General features: G+C 34.5%; 1 protein-coding gene across 4 annotated transcripts in view; it reads left to right on the plus strand.

Moving 5' to 3' along the window:
- Positions 1–25,584, plus strand: part of CNTN1 (contactin 1) — a 327,378-nt gene that overhangs the window by 88,272 nt on the left and 213,522 nt on the right. The window lies entirely within an intron of this gene.

Raw genomic sequence — 25,584 nt, forward strand, 5'->3', positions numbered from 1 at the left:
AAAATTTACTCAGTGACCCACTCTTATGGGAAGTGGACCATAATTTAGCAGGTTGTAAAAGGTCCTATTATTATCTTTCCCCCAGGGAATCAGTTAAGTTACTAAGGACAAACGAAATGACTCTAAAAAGAACTTCTTTCTAGATGACATTAAGTTCATTAGAGAAGCTTCTTCTCTTCTTCTTGGTCCTGCCTTATCAGATGCTTTGTACATCCTACTGCTCCAAGAACTAATGAGATGACACATAGCAAGTGCCTATCAGTGCCTATTATATAGTCGATGATACATTTTAATTTTCTCCTTTGTCTTATATTCTTTTTTTGTTGTTGTTGCTACAATTGCCCTTTAATATTATTTAAATATTTCATGTAAATGTTGAATAAGTAATACATACATGGTACTACATTAAAAGGCATAACAGGATATATGGTAAAAAAAGTAACTCTGTCTTATGTTCTTAATTTTTAATTTAAGCCTTTACTGTTACATTTATTTTTCACATATACCCCCTAAGTGAGATTATGTAACCTCACTTAGGCAATATATGTCTTGTACATGTTTAAGCCTCAACAGATTACTCAGCATAATGCCTTATAGAAAAATATTAATTGCTATGTAATATTGATTCAGTGATTACTTTGAAGTTTATTTTTCCATATGTAGATAATATAATCTGCTTTTAAATTTCCTTCTATGACTTTCTGCTATCATACTAATGCTAAATTCTCATTCTGAGCAGTAGCTTGGCATGGAAAGAATATGAAATTCTAATATATATATTTGCATGTTGATTACTGAATCACTTATCAGTCAAAAACATTTAAATTGCTTAGAAATTTTCATGAACATTTGAAATGATGGGCGACTTTCTTTCTCAGAAGTGATGAGGCGAGAATATTTCTGTATGTGTTGCAGTGAAAAGAACCTAAAGGAATTTAAATTCGAATTCCAGCTCTCTACTGATACCTGTAAGAGTATAGCCAAGCTGTTCAGTGTTCCTCCTATGGCACAAAGGACTAACAATAAAAATATGATTATAACAGAGGAAATAATTATGGAGCCCTTTAATTTTAAAATGCACACTTATTTTGAAAAATTGAGAATAAGAAATAACTCAATCTCATACCTCATATGTAAGCTTTTGTTAACTAGAGATACTTTGAAGTCATGTACCTAAGTTTTAATATTCTATCTTTTACTTCATCTTATATTGTGTAATTTTGAAGCTTTTCATGTCACAAATTTTTCAAAACCATCCTATAATATTATACCTTATATAATTTGGCCATCTCTCATGGTTACATAGGTTTTTTCCTAATATTTCACTTAAAACTAATTTTATTTGTAGCATCCTTGTTACATTCTCATATTCATGTATATTTTCTCAGAAAATATGCTAAGAACATTGGTAAGATTCTTACATTTTAGATTTACACCCTTACTATTTGTTACTTCAACATTCCTCGATCCATCTGATTTTGAAATACCTCCGTAGACCCATGACTTGTGCAGATCTGTTATTTCATACTTGAGTGCTGCCCTGAGCTGGTGTTAATAGCACTCACTTCATCTATTGAGTGAGTCTAGTGGCTGCACGCCCCACTTTCACTCAGCTTAATTGTTCTCCCCTCTCCACAGTCCACATTAAATCTGTCTTCACTACAGTGTTATAATAATTAATATCAATTAATATCTTAATATCAGCCTGTCCTTCCACCCAAAAGAGTATTTTTTTCCTTTATTTTTTTTTAAAGTATGGTTGATTTACACTGTTTTGCACATTTATGCTGTACATCAAAATGACCCAGTAGTACATGTACATACATTTATTTTCTTATATTATCTTTCATCATGATCTATCTCAAGAGACCAGCTAGAGTTGTCTATACAGCGGGACCTCTTTGCTAATCCATTCTAAATGTAGTAGTTTACATCTATTAACCTCAAACTCTCAGTTAGTTCCAGTCTCTCCTCCCTCCCCCTTGGCAACCCACAAGTCTGTTCTCTGTGTCTGTGAGCCTGCTTCTGTTTTGCATTCTTTTAATTCATTTGATTTGTTAGGATTTTATTTATTACTTACCGCCTTTGACCACATTTCTATTTTTTCCATCTGTGCTTTACTAGTTTGGTTTGATATCAGAGCTGTAGTTTCAGGTTTATACAATGAAAGTGGCAGCTTAAATCATATTTCACACAATTCAATGCAAACGCAGGAAAATTAAAGTTAAATATAACAACTTGCCATTTTCTAATGCAGCAGCTAATACTTTGGAGAACAGCATCAGTATTCAAAGTTATTGCAACAGTTATCACACTGAGCTCAAACCAACAAGATAAAATATTTCAAAAATAAATATACATTTTTTTCTTTTACAAGTGAAACTATAATTCTATAAATATGGGGTGGTAAGGTGTCTGACTTCTGACAACAATTCACATGGAATGAATATTGGTACTTTTTAGAAGGACCACAAATATATGCACCAACAGAGCACACCAGCTAGTGTCAGGTTACATTGTGTTCATGAATCAGGGAAAAGGTGGCATTTTTCTCATCATGCTTCTGAGATTTTTTTCTAGCTGCAATTTTAGTATAACCAAGACTTGTACAATATGCATGGTTCTTGCTGCTAAGGCCCACATCTGGTTGGTCATTAGCGTTTGTCATATCCAGCTGATGCCTTTTGCTACCTCTAAGGGACAAACAGATGATGTTTAGGAGTCAGTGAGTCCCCCCTCCTCCCCTCAGCTTCCTGAGATGGGCAGCCTTATGGATAGGAAGCCATATCCCCTTCTTATCTCAGAGAGCTGGTCCCACCTCCATGATACTATCTCTTCATTCCACTAGGATACATCTTAAAAGACTGATCCCTAGATTAGAGCTTTTCACTGTGGTCTTTGACTACCTAGTCCGACAGGAAACTCACTGTTCTCTCTGTGCATTGCAGCATCCTACAGGAAACAATGGTAGGTGAGCTTTGTTCTCTTCTTCCTGTCTGTGCCTCTTGGCCATCTCCAGCCATCCAGTTCCCAGGCCCTGACGGCTCTGGAAGTATCTGGTATTCAGCTGCTCAGTAACCTGCAAGCAGGAAGGAGAGCCAGCATCCCACATTCAAAGTCACTTACAAATCTTAAGGGAGGGTTTTCTGTCCACCTCTGCTACCCCTACCACCACCCAACAATGGAGTGGAAGCAGGGCAAATCTCCTACTTCTCCATAAACTCTTCTCTCCAACTCTCTCTCTGAAGCTGCTTGTTAAATTTCTTTTATGTTAAAAAATCCTAGCAAATCAGTTCTGCTTCTTTCCCGAGGAACCATGACCCTGACTCAAACTTAAAGAAGGCTCCTTTGCAGCAAATTAAAGGCTGGACCTTTATTCTCAGTCAGCTGAGGGTTGTTGCCACAGGGACCCTGCGCTTTCCCTGCAGACACAGCTTCTAACAGCAGCTTTCCACCAGTCTATGGCAGAGGTTTGGAAGGAGCATTTACCTCAAATCCTTTATTTTGTTCCAATAATTTTTATTACTTATTGCTAGTAGAACTGATAATATTCTACCATTTTTAAGTGCTGGATTTGACAAATTTTGAATTTTTACACACCTTGATGCACATGATATGTATGTGCTGACTGGTTCCTTTTTACATTTTAAAAAATGAAAAGGTGTCATTTAAAAAATGGCATCAGTTTATCTTTTATTTTGCTTAAACCATGTCATCGTGTTACCTCCTGGTTTATCACCTTGTTCTAGCGATAAGTATAGGCAGCATTAGTGCTCATCTCTCTTACCCCTCAGTACATCCCAGATTCTCTACTATGGTATGAAATTTCCAATGTTCCACTTATTAATGTGCTTTGTGACCTAAGTTTGGCAATTTTCCCTAGCAAGCCAATTAAAATATTTATGGGCATTGATTTTTTTTTCTTTTGAAACAGGGATGTCAATTCAATCATCATATTGGCTCAGAGATGAATTTAGTAGGAACTAAGAAATATAAGTAGATTATTTCCTTAAATATTGTAATCATATGCCTATATTTCATTACTCTAGAGTTTAAACATTCATTTATATACATAATCAATTTAACCTTCACAAAATATGTGGAAAGGAGGTAGCTTGTGTAGGTTCACAGAGCATTCGTTGTAAAACTACAGGGTAATACAGATACTCTTTGTTAAGATCTACAAAAATTGACTCTGAAAATACACTACATATCAGAAAATAACCATTTACAACTCCCCTCTGAGCACTGGCAACAGTTGATGATTCATCCTGGGGAGAAGAAAGTTATATTGAAGTGAAATAAGGGATAAAACTCCTCAAAATGCAGCCTAATCCGTCCCCAGATATTTCAGGGCAATTGCTATGTCATCAGCACTGTTTGGAGTTTAATGGATGATTCAAACAAACATAAAATGTGGTTCTACCCACCAAAGAGCTCATAATCTGTGTGAAGGCATGAAATTACCCTAAAGAAATATTAGAAAAAAGTTAAATGCTAGAGTGTGAGGGGCTGATGATAGGAACTCCGAGAAAGGAAAGGACAGTAGAAGTTGATATCTTAAGAGAAAGATCCCTGAAAACAACTAACAAAGGAGCTGAGTTTTGGGGAGAAAAGTGATGGGGCTGGGCTAATCTCTTAGCTCCTCCACTCAGTTTATGTTTTCTTGGGAATATTACTTAACTTCTTTGAATCGTATGTGGCTGTTCTTATAGAAGTGAAACAAGGAAGCAATTTCTATCTTCCTCATGAAGATGAAATAAGATATTTTATTTTATTTATTTATTTATTTTTTTGGTCTTTTTGCCTTTTCTAAGGCCACTCCCTCGGCATATGGAGGTTCCCAGGCTAGGGGTCTAATCAGAACTGTAGCTGCCGGCCTACACCAGAGCTAGAGCCACAGCAACGTGGGATCCAAGCCGCGTCTGTGACCCACATCACAGCTCACGGCAATGCCGGATCCTCAACCCACTGAGCAAGGCCAGGGATCGAACCCACAACCTTGTGGTTCCTAGTCGGAGTCGTTAACCACAGAGCCACGACGGGAACTCTGAAATAAGATGTTTTAAATAAAATACTTAGAATGCTTGGCAAAAACAAGACTTTTAATCATTATCATTTCTCTTCCCTCTCCTCTCTTTGAGACAGGTGAAATCAGGATATGTAAAAGAAAGAAATTAAAGTCTTCAGGAGGGCAGGGAAGGGAAAATATTAGAAACCCAAAACATTAGTATAGGAATGAACAGAGTCGGTGCAGAGATGAAAACAATACATATTCTTAACTTTCAAACACTTCTACATTTCTTTCTTTTTTGATTTACAATTAATTGTCGTATTTCTTAGTTAACTATGAGACCTTGGCCACTTTTGCTTTTGTGTTTATTTTGTAGTTTTTATTCTCCATAAACCTTGGCAAAATTTGTTACATATGGATACTCATGAAGTTAATTATTTGCATATACATTATGTAAATATTTGTTCGGCACCTACCTTCTTTGTGAGTAAATTCAAGTTGTGTAGAAGACACAAAACCAGATCATGAAGCATATTGGACTTGGATATCAAATTTTGATATTCAGGAAATAGGAAATAATGCCTTCTCTCTCTTCCACTTTGAATTATGCATCATTCTCTACCATTCTTTAAACGGATGAAACAAGCGGTGTCATTCTTTAGTGGTTCTTTTATGTGGCTCCCTCTGCCGGGAATAACTCCTTGGTCTGCCACCTTATCCATCTGGATAAGGTGAATGAAAGCTTTCCTGACCTTCTTCTTCTCTACCTCCGCAGGGAAACTATCCCAATCTATCCTTTCTGTGTCCTCTGAATGTGGTACTTATGTTTTTGTATCAGTCCATTCATAACATTATTGCATCTGGCTGTTCACATTTCTCCCTATTAGGTTAGAAATTTAAATACTGGGGAGGGGAGAGGTAAGGAGGACTCTCATATCAGTAAATTGATATCGCTTCTCCCATACATACCTGGTAAATGTTCCACGATTCAGGATTCTACCTGGAATTATATAAAATGAGAAAATATTCAAGATCTTGACAAAGTAAGGAATTTTGTTTAATATCTTTGTTGTCACACAATGCGGAAACCAACAGAGATAAATGTGCTCTTTGAGTAGCACTTTTAGTGAATATTTTTTAGCTATTCCTGTAAGAGACCGCAACATTATTTTTGTGTCGCTGAAGTGCTTTGAGAATCATGCCCTGGTGACAGCATAAACAAAACACAAAGGCCAGTTTGTTTTTATATCTAAATGGGGGATTGTTGGTGAAGAGCTGTGCCAGCCAGTACAGAGTGGAAGAGTGTTTTATTCCTCTCAAGAGAGATGGATTGCTGGATTGCCTGAGTTCCTGCTGTTTTTTACCCTGCCCCTTGAATTTGAAAACGAATAACTGCTCTTTTTTTTTTTTGAATGAGCAGTGAGAAAAATATAATTTCAATAAAACACCACTCCATAATATTGTCCTTAAAATGATGTCCACCTTGTATTTTATCCACAAGCTATATTACCAAAATATTAAATGTCTTTTAAAAAAATATTATATTTTTAGTAAACTATGTCATTATTAAGACAAGGCATGGACTGTTTGCCATTGGGTTACACTTTTTAATGTTCCTTCAAGTGAAATGCGTTAAGTTTTACATCACTTTTGTAAAAGCCGTTATTCAAAACTTTTTGCTATGAGATCACTTAATGTCTTTGGAGTGCCATGATGAAGAGTCTCTGTGGGGGACAGACATAAAATGAAAGCACAGCCTCCACAATCAAGGCGCTTGAAACAAATAGAGAAAAATTATTGCATGTACAGAGGATTATAAAACAGAGGAAAGCGGGAAAGTCACAATGATCATGAAACCAAAAAGGGAAAGTGTTTCCCATGGAGATGAATAGTTAGAGAAGGCTCTACGAAAGGGTGGAACCTGAAAAAGGAGACTCACATTTTGGAGGGAGAAATTAGAAGGGAAAAATGGAGTCGGATCATGGAGATATTTAAACACCAAGAGAGAACTTTTTATTGAACATTGATTTATGTCTGGTTTATGCTGAATTCTACTGAGGAAAAAGAAGCATAAAACAAAGTGCCAACTTTAGTAATTTTTTGCACTCCTGTTGGTAGGAAAATGCTCATATTTTCCAAATTCTTTAATTCAACCAGGCAATGCTACATTCCTATGAGATAGATATTATTAAAGGGGCTATTATTATCTTTCTAATTTTAAATATGAATAAACTGAGGGGTTTTTTTTGTTTGTTTGTTTGTTTTGTATTTTCGTCTTTTTAGGGCCACACCCTTGGCATGTGGAGGTTCCAGGTCTAATCGGACCTATAGCCACCAGCCAGTGCCAGAGCCACAGCAACATGGGATCCAAGCTATCTGCGACCTACACCACAGCTCATGGCAATGCTGGATCCTTAACCCACTGAGCAAGGCCAGAGATTGAACCTGCATCCTCATGGATGCTAGTCAGTTTTGTTAGCCTCTGAGCCATGACATGAACTCCTGAATAAACTGAATTTATAGCTAATATATGGGAGACCCAGGACAAAACCCCGGACTACAGCACTTGAAACATTGTGTATTCAACCACTGAAATGCACATCTCCTCCCAATGTAAGGCAAATTGATTATAGTCAATGACAGGTGGAAGAATGCAACTGTACTTTTAAATATTCATAAAAGAGAACATAAACAGTCATGTTTGTTATAAAAAGAATCTTTAAGCATAGAAGACTTTATGGGTGATTGAAGGAGTCTAATGGCTTCAATAGTGACAGTAAGGAAGCAGCTTAGATCATGATTACCAGATCTAAGAAAAATTAAAGCAATCGTGGTGTTTTAACAACCTCAGATAGTCACTGTCCACCAGACTTTAACAAACTTGTTTTAGACTATTAAAATAGTGCTCCTCAAAGTATGATTCCAAGACTATTAACATCAGTATGATCCAGGAGTTGGCTAGAAATGCAAATTTGGGGGCTTTGCCCCAGATTTTATCTATCAAAATTTCTCAGAGTGAGGCATGGGAATTTGTATTTTAAAAGAGTTTACCGAGTGATCCACATCATGTACAGTTCAAGAAGCATGGCACTACAGCAACAAGGACCAACAAGAAGAGTCTTTTGATGCTGAACTGAGCTTCTTCAGGAAAGCAGAATAAAAAAAAGAAAAAAAGCTGAAACTTACTAAAATTAATAATGGTTAATGAATGTTCTGTCTTAAGCTATGATACAAGATGAGAATCTGAGACAAAAATAAATTCAGGAGGGACAGAACTTAAGTAGGATCATGGAGAAAATGAAATCCTCCCACTTAACTAAAAATGAGTTTGGACACAAAGTCAGAACAGGATACATAGTTTAATGAAAGCTGTCAGGGCGATATGCATGAGGGATCAAAGCAGAGTTAAAGATTAGTGCAGATGTTGTAAACCAAGGAAGCAAAAATTCTGGAATGAAAGAATGACTATTTTGGAGAGAACTTAAAGCTGTAAGAATCCATAGCCAAAGGATGAAAGTCGAAGCAGGCAGCCCAGATTTATTAGGCCAACCCTCATTAGAGTTGCCAATTCTCCATCCTAAAGAATTAGATATTGTTAATAGATAATATGATCACAACTTTTTAAAATTCATGTATCTATGACTTTAAAAAAAATGGCACCCTCTATGTGCCAAATACAATGATAAATAACAGAGATTTAAAAAAATCAAGTGATGGAGTTCCTGTTGTGGCTCAGTGGGTTAAGAACCTGACACAATGTCCATGAGGATGCAGGTTTGATCACTGGCCTAGCCCAGTGGGTTAAGGATCTGGCATTGCTGTGGCTGTGGTGTAAGTTGCAGCTCCAGCTCTGACTCAGCTCTTAGTCTGGGAATTTGCATATTATGTAGGTTTGGCCCTAAAAAGAAGAAAAGAAGATGAAGAAGAAAAAAAAAAAGACAGGTATAATCTCTGCCATCATGAGAGTCAGTTATACGATAAAGTATTTAATTATGATTACCATAAATGTTCCCCCCAAGAAGTAGAGGTATTGTAAGAATGAATCACAGGACACTTGACTGCAGGGTACCTAGACTACAAAGTGAAGGGGTAGGAATGTGATCAGGAATGTTTCCCAGAGGAAATAAATTTTAAGCTATAAGCTCAAAGATGAGATAAAGTTGATTAAGACAAGGTCCAGGTAAAAAGAATTCTAGGCCAAGAGAGAGGCTATCCAAAGTGATTGGAATGTAGGGAATGAAGGAAGAATGGACAAGACAAGATTCCTGATGATTCAGACCTGCTATGCCTTATCGAAGAATTGAATACCACCCTAACTGCAGTAAGAAAATACAGGGAAATTTTAAGCCCATAAATAATATGATAACTGCATTAAAATATATATATATATCCTTCTAGGTGATATGATAGGATATTTGATACAAATTACACAGGCAAAACTTTTAGGAGGTTATTGTAATAGTTTAGTCAAGGCACGATGGTGACTTGGATTATGTTAATGGCAGCAAGGAAAGAAGTAGATAGATTCAATATATACCTACCAAGTACAAATCATTGGACTAGTGGCTACAGAGGAAGAAAAAAATATAAAACATCAAATCTAATTTCTGGTACAAGCAGATGAGTAAAGATTTATACCATTAACTAGGATAGGGAAAATTGGTGGAACTAAATTTCAGAGAAAAGCCAAAAGTTCAATTGTGAACTGCCCGAGCTTGAGATGTCTGTTACACAAGTGTAATATGAAGTATTACAGCGGTTCATGGGTCTGGAGCATGGGAAAGACACTTTGCCTGAAGATATAAATTGGGATTCATTGTACATGGTAGTCAGGTTTTTAGAGTGGATGAAAATGCCTAGGAAGAGAAAATTAAATTAGAAGAGAGAGATTTCTTATCTTTTAGTCTTTAAAGGAGGATAATAAAAATGTTCCACTGGCAAAGGAAACTGAAAAGGAATGGTTAGAGAAGCAAGAGGCAAAGGATATGAATGTACTCGAAACCATTTGAAGAGATATTTCAATTAAGATGCACTCAGTAAATGTGAGAAAGAGAGCCAAGGGATTCAAAAGAATGAAGTAAGATTGACCAATTTTAGATTTCTTTATTTTCTTGCATTTATTGTTATTTTCTTAGTCAATCTCAGTTTATGTGTCCATATACACTGATTTTTTCTTCAAGCCAGAAACTTCAAGGTCATTTATAACATCTATCTAATATCCTACATAGAACCTACGTTTTTAAAGAATAGCATCTTTGGAGTACTGAAAGAAAAGGGAAAAAATGTCAATCTAGAATTCCATACCTAACAAAATGTCTCTCCAAAATACAAGTTAAACATTTTCAGATAAAGAAAACTGAGCAAATTCATTGCCATCAAATTCAATGGCAAAGAAATTCTTTAGACAGAGGGAAAGTGATCCCAGATGATGTGGCCTAGGGCTGCACAATACAGAGGCCCAGGTTATCAAAACCTCTATATTCCATCTACACTACTTTTGAGTTGGAAGCTGAAGGCAATATGAGTGTAAACCCAATTGTCATTTAACTTATTTTTTTAGCCTTTTATGTGTTTATAAATGAGTATCAGTATGTTAAATTACTGTATAAGTCTCAGGTTATTAGAGCATCACTGAGTGAAAACAAAGCATTGGAAGGTTGGTGATGGAGTCACTAGACTTGATAAATCATGTAAAATACTTAGGAAAATGCCTCACACAAATTTCAATATCTGTAAGTCATTATTATTTGAGAGTGTATGTGTAATAAAATCTATTACCTATAATCAAATCTATTATTTGATATCATATACAATTGATATTTTTATGCATAATAAAAATCTATCATTGAGTAGTTAATAATATATACATAATAAAGTCATTTACTTGGAATTTGAACTAAGATTAGATATTTCACCATCCCAGAATAGGGTCCTGTTATGTTTGATACTTAAATTACTTTAAAACCCTGATTTTTTTTTCCTCTTAGCATCGAGTGAGTGATAATTTAAATAAGAATCAGCACTTTAAAAAGATGTTTGGAGTTCCCATCATGGCTCAGTGGTTAACAAACCTGACTACCATCCATGAGGATGCAGGTTTGGTGCCTTGCCTCGCTCAGTGGGTTAAGGATCCAGCGTTGCCGTGAGCTGTGGTGTAGGTCGCAGACTCGGCTCGGATCCTGTGTTGCTGTGGCTGTGGTGTAGGCCAGAGGCTACAGCTCCAAGTTGACCCCTAGCCTGAGAACCTCCATATGCCGCAGGTGCGGCCCTACAAAGACAAAAAAAAGACAAAAATAAATAAATACATAAAAAGATGTTCATGTTATTTTAAAGTAACCCTTGTATTTCTACAAATGGCTTTCCTAGCGGGAGATGGTTTTTTTCTTTTCCTTTTTTACTTCCAGTTTTAAAGAGATATAGTTGATATACAGCACTGTATAGGTTTAAGGCATACAGCATAATGATTTGAATTAAATACTTGATGAAATGATTACTGAAATGTTTAGTGAAGATCCATTATCTTTTATAAATGGATACAAAATAAAAGAAAAAAATTAGTTTTTCGTTATGATGAGAACTCTTAGGATTTACTCTCTTAAAAATGTTCATGTGTAATATGAATGTTCTTTATGTATCAATTAAGGCCGTATACCTAACACGTCGCTTAAGATCACTGTTTCCTTATTGATTTTCTTTCTGAATGATCTGTCTATTGACGGAAGTGGGGCATTAAAGTACCTGATTACTTTTGTATTACTGTCAATTTCTTTATTTATGATTTTTAACATTTGCTTTATGTATTTAGGTGCTTCTGTGTTGGGTGCATATATATTTGCATTGTTACATCTTTATATCAATCCCTTGAACATTATGTAATATCCTTCTTTGCCTCTTATTATAGTCTTCATTTTAAAGTCTGCTTTGTCTGATATGGGTATTGCTACTCTGTCTTATTTTTGTTTTCCTTTGCCTGGAATTCCTTTTTCCATTCTCTCATTTTCAATTTGTGTTTATCTGTAGATCTCAAGTGAGTTTCTTATAGGCAGCATTTTTATGAATCTTGGTTTTGTTTATCCATTCAGCCACTTTATGTCTTTGATTTGACCATTCAGTCCATTTACATGTAATGTAATTGTTGATGAATATATACTTAATACCATTTGTTAATTGTTTAGGGATTATATTTTAAGAAAATACAGAGATATTTCTTTATCACAGAACTTATCCAAGATATTCAATTGCTAGCAGGTATTTAGATTCACTGACAGTGGCATGAGATCTCTATGACCATGGTAACACTTGTTTGTTGTTTTAATTAAACATATTATTTTCCTAATGAATCAGTGTTCATTCATTTTTTTATTTTATAATATATTGACAGAATATACAGTACAAATAGGGTTGTCCTTTTCTGTGCCACTTAATAGGGTTTGTTTTACAGTACAAATAGGGTTATCCTTTTATGTGCCACTTAATTTTAATTAAAGTATGGCTGCAGGTATTACACAAAGCTGAGCAAGTCATCCACTTGGTATATCTATATCACAAAGCATATTGACTGATATAATGAACCAGTGGGGAAAAATTAATTTATGACTATGTGAGAAAAATGAATGCAAGGGATTTTCTTTAAAATACATTTATCAATGTGATTAATACTGTGTTTCACTCTTGAAGAGGTCATGATAAGATGTATTATTCAGTCCTCACATATTTCTCTGTCATAGGAAAGTAAGTAGGTTGAATATAAGGCCCATAGTCTGATGAAAATATCAAAGAAAATAGTATATAAATCTGAAAGTACGTGTTTTAGAATTTATTTATTTAAGGTGTTTACTTAATTTATCTGATAAATGTTTTTGGTCATCTTTGCTATATGGGATTATTTTTATAGTTCTTTTTTCCCTTTCTTTTTCTGTTTCCCTGTGATCTAATGATTACTTTAGTGTTACATTTGGATTTCTTTCTCTCTTTTTTTTTTTTTTTTTTTTTTTTTTGCATATCTACTATAGATTTTTAGGTTTGGATATATATTCTAATCTGTATATACATGATTATTGTAAATTGATGACCCCTAAATTTCAAATGCATCTAATGGCCTTGCATTTCCACTGTGCCACATATTTAATGTTTTTGACATCATCTTTCATGTCTTTTAGTTTTGTGTATCCCTTTTCTCATTGTGGATGTAGATGATTTTATTACTTTTGTCATTTAACCATACTATTAGCTTTATAAAAAGTTTATTTGCTACCTTTACTGTATATTTGTCCTACCAATGAGATTTTTCCTTTCATAATTTTTATATTTCTAGTTGTAGCCTTGCCTTTTCACTTAGAGAAGTCTCCTCAACATTTCTTGTAAGGTCCATTTAGTAGTACTATATGCTTTTAGCTTTTGTTTTGTGTGGAAATCTTTTATCACTCTCTCAAATCTGAATGATAGCAATTTTCTGAAATAATATATTCTGAGTCATTAAACCTTGATAAAACAAAGGCTCAGAAATAAAATCTAGTTGAATTTATCAATCAATAAGCATTTTTTTTTTCTTTTTAGGGCCACACCTGTGGCATATGGAGGTTCCCAGGCTAAGGGTCAAATCGGAGCTACAGCTGCCTGCCTACGCCACAGTCGCAGCAATGCCAGATCCGAGCCGCGTCTGTGAACTACACCACAACTCCCAGCAACGCCAGATCCTTAACCCACTGAGCGAGGCCAGGGATCGAACCACAACCTCATGGTTCCTAGTCGGATTCATTTCCACTGTGCCACAATGGGAACTCCAAGCATTTTTCATACACCTATTTTCTGAGTGCTTTGTGCCTATATGCCCATTATATAGCAGCATAAAACATGGCAATAGTTTGCAGTGAGTTTAATCAATAAAAGTAACTAACATTTAACCCTGTGTTGAAGCACTGTATGAGGTAAGTTCTTTCAATGTTCTGTCGTTTAATCAAATCTCACAGTATTCCTATGATGGAGGCATTATACTTGTTTTCAGTATTTTCATTTAATAAATAAAGATATTGAGATTTAAGGAGCTTAAGTAATTTGGCTATCTACAAACAACAAGTAAGTATAAAACATGATACTAAATCCCCAGGGTGTAAGAAATGAAAGCTTGTGCTCTCAACTATTAGATCCAGTGCCTCTCTCTTTACAACTCATACGGAACGCAAGAAAAGTATATTTGAAAAAAAAATAAACAAAAAAAGTTAGGAGAAAAACTACTCTTTTTCTTTAAAAAAAAAAAAAACAGAAAACATTATCTGCTGTTAAGCAATACTTGTGAACCTATTAAATTGAAAAAAATATTGATAAGTGTCTTTAGCAACTGAGGTTTTCACAGTTTTAATTAAGAAGGAAAGAGACTGCTTAACCAGTGAGAGTACAGAAATAGATCACACTCTAACAAACCAGAAGTTAAATAAAGCCATCAAGCGTTTTTCAGCATCTCTGGCAGTTACCTCTACACCAAATTTGAATATATCAGCCTTAAAATACTAAAAATTTAGCAGTCAGCTAAGAAAATTCTCACAGGGCTGAGGGAAGTCTTCCTGGAGAAAGAAAAGTTAAAACAACAGCTAAAGTTATTAGAATTAATAGCAGTTAATTGGTGTTCTGTTTTGGACAACAGAGAATTCAGGTAGGTCAGAGCATAGCTAAAGTTGTGGATATAACAAAACTTCTCTAATTAAGAATAAATGAGTTTGGACACAAAGCCAGAGCAGAATGTCCCACGTGAATAACAATAGGTCAAAGTCTACTGACCAGTACAGGTTTGACAATCTAGGGAGACAAATTCCTGGGACAGAAACAAGTAGGGCAGATTTTTAGAAAGAAGCTTAATATACCTTAGCCAAAGATCAAAAATAAATGAATCATTTGTTCAAAGGCAGGCAGCTTAGTCTATCTGTTCAAGTCTATCGTAGAGCATAATTCAAACTTAAAGAGTCAGATCCTTTAATACAAACATGCATTGTGTATTGATGTATGTATCCAATCATTCAGCAAATATTTGGTATCCTATGTGGCAGTCACAGTGCTATACAACATACCTGTGATAAGTGAAAGGCAAATGAAACAAATATGGGCTTTGCTGTAGTGAATCTTATGTTATAGTGGAAGAGTTAGACATTAACTAAATAATTACAATAGCATATTTTTAATTATCATTTTTGTCAGCTATAAAGGAATGTTACTGAGCATTGCAAGAATCAGTGGCAGAAGGAACTATCCTAGTTTGCAAATTGGTAAAGTAGAATATCCAGCCTAAAAAATGAGTCAGTTAAGCCAATGTTTGGAAAAAAAAAATAATCCTGACAGAGGAAGAATAAAGTTTTAAAGTAGGAAGAAGCAGGGAGATGGCCAGAGTGGCTAGAGTATAATGAAGTAAAGGGGAAAGAGAGCACAAAAACATTGAACAATTTTATGCCAGTAAACAATATGATGACATTGGCATTTTTTAAAAGACTCTTTTAGATGATCTCATTTTATATTTCATATGGATTAGTCAGCAGCAGAGTGGATATAGGGAGCTCACCTATAAGACTGTTTCAATAGCCTAAGAAAGAGATGATGATAGTTTGAACTTTATTATTGACAATGAAGAGAGAAAAAAGCAGATGGATACGGCATATAATTATGAGGTAGAAAAGTGGTTTGAAGCCAAAGGCTTTAGGCATAAGCGGATGGGATAGAGTGGTGTCATTTTACCACCATAAGGAAGGACTGGAGAAGATTAGATTTGGGGGGAGTATTAAGAATTCATTTATCTCAGAGTGAGATATAACCAAGCTGAATTATGAAGTTGATGTGTTTGTATTGCAGAAACAATATCTTGCCTAGAGACGAAACTTGAGTTTTTCAGAAAATAGATAATCATTTAAGTAGAAAAGATGATATCTCAGTTACTGGAATGAGTAGATGAGGGATAATGGTATCATTTCCTACACAGAGGAGAAAAAGGAAAATCAAATTTAGAGAAAGAAAATTAAGTTCATCTATGAATTTGCTTGAGATACACAAGTATAAACATCAAATGCAAAAGTGGGCCGATGAGCCTGGAATTTAGAAAATAAATTTTGGCTGAAGATATAAGTTTAAATTCATTATATATCATCTGTCAGTTTATCCAGGGAGATAAGATAAAGTTTATAACATTAATTATTAATGATGACTGTGTATAACAATTGCCTTGCAAAATTCCCAAAAATTAAAATAGTCTCTAACAAGCTTATATGGGCCAGTTCCAAGAGACCATTCATTCTAACCATTGAAGACAAGGCTCATTAGAGTCTTGACACCAAGTTAGATTTTAACCCGTAGCCCATAACAATGGTTATTTCCCATGTCAATGAATATTTTTGAAAAAAATGTTCAAGTCAATGTTTACTGGATTGAAAGAAAGACATGTGTTCTCTGCATTCACACCTTTGCACCCCAACTCAGTTTTTTCCCATATACTTGTTTTTCTTTCCACGTATCTGTTTTTCTTTCCATATACCTATTTTTCTTTGTATCATTCATTTGTATTATTTTTTCAAATGTAATTATTACTGGGTCCTATACTAGCCAAGAGTTTTTCATCTGACAATTCTGCACCAAGAAGTCATTCTAAATCTTATGTTATTCTTATAAATTAATCCCTATTTTAGATCAATTATTTTTTAATTTAAACTTGTATATTTCAGTGAAGTATCACTTTGTTCAGAAGATTCCCCACACCCACTCCCTACAACCAAAATATTGGTTGTATTTTCTTTATGAGTGCCTCTTTAACTTCATAGGACAAATATCTATGATACAATCTTTTCCAGGAAATTACAGTTGCAAGTTTAAAGATAAAACTCCTTATGAAGAAGCAAAGTTGATTGCCTTATGCAATAATTCCATGAAAACAAATATTTTACAAAAGAACTCACCAAAACATTAATATCCTGCTGCGAGACCCAGTTTTGGATAGAAAAATAATATTTCCAAAATATTCGTATAAAAAATAACTTATACCTTATGCCATATTAAATGAAAGTATAACAGTTACATTTTGACTAGGGTCAAAGAAGAATGGAAAGTGTACATAAAAAAGTTTATCCAAACTTACTTCTAAAATGGTTTTCTATCTGGAGAATTCTACAGCAGTATAGTTTGGTTTTAAATTGGCTGTGTGAAAAACCAGGCGATACTAATTTAGGATGTTAGTCCTCGGGACGGTAGCTATCTTTGCAGGTGGTGAAGGATGGAAGGGAGAACACAGGGCCTCTGGGCTCCTGGTAATATACTGTTTTTTGATCTGAGTGTGGGTGACATAGCTGTGCTAGTTTGCAAAAATTCAGCAATTTGTATGATGTTGTATGTTCATAATGTGAAATATAGCATACACTTGTATTAAAGTTGTAAAATATTTGTATATATATGCATATCCACATATCTACACAATATGTACTTGTGCATTAGAATCATGATCTGGTCATTTAAAATATATATCTATTTAGAAGTTTTTAATTAAGTACTTTTGAGCAATAATGAGGCTAAAACTTGATAAAGTCCCTAAAAAGAGTCTGTGTTTTTAATCTGTTAATCAAATGTTATAGTGAATATATCATTTATTTTGGTTTTGGTATTTATTCATTCATCAATTCATACAATAAACCATATTTTTGTAATAAACCTTCTTAAGGAGTTACTTATGGGTCAAATCATTCTTTTCAATAGCTCAACAATCTTAAAAGACCTGAGAGTGTGCAGTTTTTTATTGAGTAAAAGAAATTGAGACATAATGAAGTAAGTCTAAATTGTCTCGAGACTAGAAATATATTTAGACTGAATCGTTTTGTGAATCTTTAAATACGTTACCAGATAAAAGAAGTAGGATGAAAATTTTAAGGTTCTTTTCTAATGTGCATCTGCAGATACATACTGGCATGTACCCAGAACTGTTTAAGAAATCTCATGGTGTAGGACTGGTTGTTGGAATCTCTCACTTGAAGTTAAATATGCTTTCTTCCAAGAGCATCTAGTCCTGTAAAAAGCAAACCTGCCTCTCTTAAAATATGAAAAGTCAATATAATTAAATAGGAATTATTATAATTATTTGAGAGTTGTTATACTTCCATAGACTTAAAAGATTTTATATTTTTCGATTATACCTATAACCATTAAGAGAAGTCTTAGTAGCTTCATTTTCCATGGAGACTGAACTACCGTTGTTCATTTATATGAGATCTTGGAAATCATTTGAGTATACTAAGCTCTGTAAGCTAACTGAAACACTGAGAAGATGTTGGGGATATTAATGGAAGTAGGAATGCTTAATGTTTCATGGGCAATGGACAAGTTTCTCAAATTTTGAGCATATTAAGATTCCTGTTCCCTATAGCTACTTTCTTCTTTATTTAACTGAAAGATGTGTGCCCCCTACTAGCTTGATGAATAACAGTTTATGCAAATGAAATCCTCTTGGTCCTGCTCCCCATTAATAGCCTTCTCCGTCTCCCCAGAAGTAATTATAATCCAGAATTTGGTATTTATACACTTCTCAGACCTTGATTTTCATGTCTTATTTACATATAGTTGTAGGCAAAATAGATCATCATACCATCTTGCTTGCTTTTAAATTTTATATACTTGGTGTGTTCGGCACTTTTTTCCTCCTCATTAAGCTTGCCAGCTCCCTCTATGTTGATAGTTTTAGCTCTATTTTGTTTCTTTCTTGGTGAATGTTTAAAAATAGTGTTAAAGGATATTATAGTGTGATAAACATGGGCTTTGATCATATGGAACTTAAATTCTTCTTATTTATATCTATGTACCCTTAAGAAAGTTACTTAAAACTATTTCAGCTTGTTTTCTTATCTATAGAGAATAATAATAATATCTTCTTTATAAATTAATTCAGACACAATGACATAATGTCCGTTTGGAAATAGATGTATGTAGTTACAAAATATTATGTATTTAGAACAATTGTAAATAATTTTTTTCCATATTTTAATTTTTTCTTATTTTAAAAACAAATAGTGATTACTAGACATATTTCTTTTTATACTTTTAATACAAAACTGACCGTTTGTTGGTCTTCTGGGATGTAGAAAAGCAGAGTTAGAGAGAATGCATTCCATTAGGACTGTGGTCCTTGGAAGTGGTTCAACAACTTGATATTGTTGAAGGAGTGTAGATTGTGAAATTGGAAAATATATGACTTTAGACTCACCTGTTCATTGGTCATGTGACTTGGCCAATTTTTTTTTATTCACCTATGCTATTTACCATCACTAGCTCCCCAATTTTTCTTTTTTAAATTAGAGTATAGTTGATTTACAATGCTGTACAGCAGTGACTCAGTAATACAAATATCTACACTCTTTTAAAAAAAAATACTATTTTTCATCATGGTCTATCCCAGGAGATTGGACATAGTTGCCTATACTATGCAGTGGGACCTTGTTGTTTATTCATTCTAAATGTACTAGTTTTCATCTACTAACCCCAAACTCCCAGTCCATCCCACCCCCTCCTCCTCCCCCTCGGCAACCATAGGTCTGCTCTCTATGTCTGTAAGTCTGTTTTTCCTAGGTGTATTTGTGCCATATTTTAGATTCCACCTGTAGATGATACCACATGCTATTTGTCCTCTTTCTGACTTACTTCACTTAGTATGAGAATTTCTAGTTGGATTCATGTTGCTGCATGTGGTCTTATTTTGTTTTTTTTTCTTTATGGCTGTGTAGTATTTCAGTACATATATGTACTACACATTCTTAATCCATTCATCTGTCAATGGACATTTAAGTTGTTTCCATATCTCTGCTATTGTGAATAGTGCTGCTGTGGACATAGGTGTGCATGTGTCTTTTTGAATTATGGTGTTGTCCAAATATATGCCCAGAAGTGGGTTGATGGATCATATGTTAGCATTATCACCAACATTCCCACCAAGTATAGGAGGGTTCCCCTTCCCCCACACCCTCTCCAGCATTTTTGATTTGTATACTTCTTAATTACAGCCATTCTGGCTGGTGTGAGGTGATACCTCATTGTAGTTTTGATTTGCCTTTCTCTAATAATTAGTGATGTTGAGTATCTTTTCATGTGCCTACTGGGACTTGGCCGAATTCTTCACTCTCTTTGAGCAGAAACTTTGATTAAAAAGTGGAGGTAAATACTGCTTATCTCATAAGAGGTTTGCGATAAGCAAATGAAATCAGTTTGTTAAAATACTAAGTGTGTTCTAGCCTTATAGTATATGTTTAATATATACTAGCAGTTTTTCCTTTTTGTAGTCAACTTACTGATGATATTAAGATAATATAAGTCTTCTATGTACATTTTCTTATCTACATCTCAGGGTTTCATCCTCTACCTCTTTTCATTATACACTTTCAACCCTGAGCTGTGTCCTCAACTTCCATAGCTTAAACAATTTCGCCACTCCCAAACCTATTTAGTGAGCTCTACAGAATGGCCGTCTAAGTGTCTACTAGAAGTTCTACAAGTATCCATTTCTTTAGCAATTCTTCATCTTGCTTGCCAGCTTATTTCTCCTTTGTTTTATTTAATATTATGATCTCATTATCTTCTCCCAATATCAACAATTCTTCTTTTTCGTTGGGTAGAGGTGAAAAGAGAAGGATACTGAATTACTCAAGTCCTAAAAGTCTTCCATAATTTCTCCCTGTCTCTTAATCCTACTTTGTCCTACTGCTCTAATATTTAAATTACTCTAGTAGAATATTTTCCTTATTTTCATACCCCTTACTCTGCCTTATGTAGCCCCTCATCACTTTTGGTAAACTACAATGGTATTCTATTAAAAACATTGCGTTAATCTGGAATCTATCAAATCTATCCTCCAGCCAAAAAATCTGGTCATATAACTCTTGATGAAATCTTTAAATACCTCATTCTCTGTGGAATAGCTTCAAACTCTTTAACAACGTTAAAAATATTGTGTATAATCAGGATTTTAACAGTTTTAAAAAAGAGTCCTATATTAATCAGATTTCATATAATTAACCTTATCACCTATTGTTTCCAAAATTCTCATAATATAGATACTTCAGTTTCTCCAGCGTATCAAGTGATGGCTTGTCTCTCCACAAATGTCTCCCTTTTCTCTTTAATAAAAATAACTTTCCCTTCAAAGCTTTTTAAGACTAAACTTTGAGAGAAAATAAATTAGTGTTTCTAAAGTCCTTACTGTATCAGAAACTACATTAAGTGACTTAAAGTTATTTCAATATTTGAATTTTCTAATAACTCTGTGATATCAATAAAATTCCATTTTAGAGATGGGGAAATCAAAGCAGGATTTAAACTCTTATTTGAATGACTATAAAAACTATGTATATTATATATATATATATATATATATATATATATTTTTTTTTTTTTTTTGGCTTTTTGCCTTTTTCCTGCGGCATTTGGAGGTTCCCAGGCCAGGGGTCTAATCGGAGCTGTAGCCACCGGCCTATGCCAGAGCCACAGCAATGTGGGATCCAAGCCGCATCTTTGACCTACACCACAGCTCACGGCAACGCTGGATCCTTAACCCACTGAGCAAGGGCAGGGATGGAACCCGCAACCTCATGGTTCCTAGTCGGATTCGTTAACCACTGCACCACAACGGGAACTCCAAAAAAATTATATTTTTAATTATATACCCTAAGCCATTTATTTAATTCTTCCAAGAAGATAAAGAGATTGATATTTAACTTGATTTCTACATGATAAAACTCATGCTCATGGAATATAGGTAGCACATCCAAGCTTGTATGAATTTGTAACCAAGCAGAACCCTATGACACCTTTCCATGACAGATCCCTCTCCCCATGTCCTCTGCCTCCTTCTCTTTTTTAGGAAAGTTGTTTTCTTCCAGGCCTCACCTAGATCACAAAATCCTGGCTTAGGAATTAATGATTGAAAGGATATGAATACGTAGCGACGAAAGTAGCAGGTGGGTTAGGAGAACTGGTAACAATTTAAACAGTAAATCAGCCATATGGCAGTCACACAATCTTTAGTTCTTTCCTGAAATACCTAGTGTCTGATACACATTTCCTGAGTTTCTTTTACAGATGCTACAATGTCTGCCAAATGGAAGAAGTTAACCACTCAATGACCATGAGCACACAGACCTCAGATCTACAGGAACCTGAGGATTGATAATGTTAACCCCTATGATATTGCTCTGTTTCCTCACCATCAACCTACCAGAGAATTGTGCACAAGCTGATCACATACTTCAGGACTCCCCTCCATCACCTTGACTTTAAAAATACTCTCTGAAGCTCGTCTGAGAGTTCTGGTTCTTTGAACAATAGCTGCCCCAGACTTCTTGTTTGGTTCCTTAAAATAAACACTGTACTCTCCTTCACCACAAACTGGTATCAGTAGATTGGCTTTACTGTGCACAGTAATCACCCAAATTTGGTTTGGTAACAAATTCAAGGAAACTTGGATTTAATTTCAAACTTGTCAAACATTAAGGTCCATGTTAGTTCCATTTGCCACACAGTTTCTTTAAATATCACCCCCTCCATGAATCATTCCCTAATGCCCCATGAGCAGTTGGTGATGCCAGTATTTCTTCTGCTGCTATGCCTCATATATAACACTTATCTAACAGTTACTTAACATACAGGCATAGCGTGCTTTAGTAATTATCTCATTTGCATATCTTAACATGTATCAGGGTGATTATATTCATCACTCTGACTCTATGTATTTACTTTTCCTCACTAAAGGATGAATACCTTAGAGGCAGCCACTATATATAGCATGTGGCACAATTCCTTTCATGTAGAAGGTACATAATAAATATTTTTTGATTAAATAATGTGTTATGATTAGGAGATAACTATGTTATAGGTAGGACAGAATGAGCAAAGGGGAAAGAGTGTCTTAAATCTCAGAGAATAAATGCAGTGTGCTCCTACATCTCTTGAACTCAGGAAAGTAGAAACTTTGGCAGGCCAAATTATTTTCCTCTCTCTCATAATACATTGAATTATATATTCTTATAAGGTATATAAATTGTGTATTTTTCCAAATTTCAATGGTTAGGCAGGCTAGGTATACATCTTAATAGATACTGCAAATTTAGTAGACTATGTTTTGATTTATTCACAAGTTTTGATTCACTTTATTGACCTTGTTGTACATTACAGAGTTCACTCCATATTTTATATGCATTATAAATTCAAAATATTGGAAGACTCTTGATCTGCAGAGAGATCAAATTCATCTAAAAGAGCCATTTCTGTTTTCCATCATTTGAAAAGATTGGTTAAGTGTATTTCTCAGGCATAGCCAGACTTCTGGAAAGTGGAAATTGGTTCTTATTACAGTCTGGGCTTTATCTTATCTGGGAGCACAATTGATTTCTTTTTCTCAGATGTTTCCTTTCAAGGTTTACTTGCTGTCCCACTCTGATTTCTTAGGAACTCAGTATCTCCGTAGCTTTTCTCAGGCCATACTCTTCCCTTCTTTGCTGATTTCTAATCTTGGACAATTCTAGGTTGATGAGGGTGTGTGTGTGTGTCTGAGAGAGAGAGAGATCTCCTCACTTTTAAAACAATTGAATCTGAAAATTCACCAAGTAGATGCAAAGTTGCCATCGTCATTTTAGACTTGGGTCTTGGATATTTGTATGTGGGAAAAGATACTGATTTTGCTTTCAGTCACCACAGGAGAGAAAGAGTAAGCAAATGTTTTCCCTAACCACCTAATTATGCACTACTGAATCTTGTCATTTCAGAGAATTTAAATGTCTAAAGCTTATATTACTGTAATTATTTTGGTTTAGTCAGCAATTTATATCTCCTAAATGATTGTACTCTACATCCTTATACATGATAACTTAAATTTCATAGTTTTGCATTTTCTGTTTTTAAATGAGATGTTATTTTCATTCAGATTTCAATAAATGATTAATGGATAAAACTCTTGGCAGGATAGTAATCCGTAACTCTTAATTTATAGAATTTTTTAAGTGTCTGAGGTCTCTGGATTTTCTGTATAAAGAATAACGTTCAGATAAATATTATAAAATATTATAGTTTACTTGAATTGCATTATGTTAGAAGTAATATATATAAATGTACAAATAGAATCTGGCTTGTATAGAATAGAACACTGTGGAATATGGAGTATGTAATATACGTACTAATTGAACAGTTAATTTCTCAGACTACCATTAGAATATTTTAGCATAATCTTTATCAGCTAGGAGGCGCGCCTGTTTTCTCTATGGTCTAGCAGGGATTATGCTCTTGAATGCACTGGGAAGGAAGTGCCATCTCCTCAAACATCCCTGATCTCCATCTCTATTGCCATCAGGGCTCTATCACCTTCACAGGCTAATAGCAATTGTTACCGGTTTATTGACTGAAAACAACCATGATCTTGCCGCCTTCAATGATGGATTGCTCTCTGCAGTGTAATTGTTAGATAGGAATCCTTGGTTTTACTCTGAAAGTCATTCTCTACTCTAGTTCTGAGCCATGAACTTGAAGGTTTCACTCTGGTCTTACCAGTCAATGGTCAGGCACGGTAATATAGAAATCTGACATTTGTATGTGTGTGTCTGTGTGGTACCTGTTTAATAAAATATAAAATATAATTTATATATATGTATGGATATATATATATGGATATATGTATGGATATATATTTAAAGAGGCTTCGGAAAGACATGGCATTAGACTTCTAAATGATCTTAATAACATTATATTCAGGCCTTGTTGGTGAATATAATTTAATTAGTTTTTACAATGAGGATACTTTGGAAAAATAGACATATATTCCTTGTAGGTAAATGCACTTGCTATTTTACATGGATCTCCCATTTTGGTAATTTTTTTCAAATACTCCTGATATTTTAAAAAGCTACCTGTGTTTTCCTTTAATGAATATTAGCATAATATATATACAATTTGATTTCAAGCTTGCGTTTTTGACTAGTAGACAAGTAGAAATCATGGCATGTTCTTAAGAGCTTAACTTCTGAGAGAAAGGGCTCTCAGAACTACTGACACACCCAGAGTCCAGGTACTATGACCCAAAATAGTTAGCAATATACTACGACCATTAAAAAAAAGAAACCTCTTCTATATTATTGAAATAAAAAGTAATTATTTTTAGATTAAAGTCTTCTAAGAAATGTTATTCTATATTATTGAAATAAAAAGTAATTATTTTTAGATTAAAGTCTTCTAAGAAATGTTATTCAAATGAGCCCATATAAAAATCTCCTATGATTTATAGCAGTACATCCTTTCAGTTTTATTTTTTTCTTAATTTTCGGTTTAGCCCTGCTGACTTTCCAGAAATGGTAGAAAAAAGAATCAACTCTATATATCTCACTTATAATTTAAAATATTCACCCCAAACCCGCAGAAATACATCCTTTGAATAAAAGGCAACAGATGCTAGAGCGTTTCCGTGGAAGAGTCCAGTTTAAACAGTCTGCAATATGCAAATGCCATCTCCTCTATGTGAGGGTTTTACCCGAGTGGATGCTGCAGGGTTGGAGGATTCTGCCTATGATTTAGGTTGTAATTTTATT

The sequence above is a fragment of the Sus scrofa genome, chromosome 5 (assembly GCF_054392235.1).
Source record: "Sus scrofa isolate SSC_HxYL_T2T_F1_AM1 chromosome 5, Sscrofa_HxYL_maternal_Yorkshire_Landrace_v2.0, whole genome shotgun sequence".
In the NCBI taxonomy this organism is placed as follows: Eukaryota; Metazoa; Chordata; class Mammalia; order Artiodactyla; family Suidae; genus Sus; species Sus scrofa.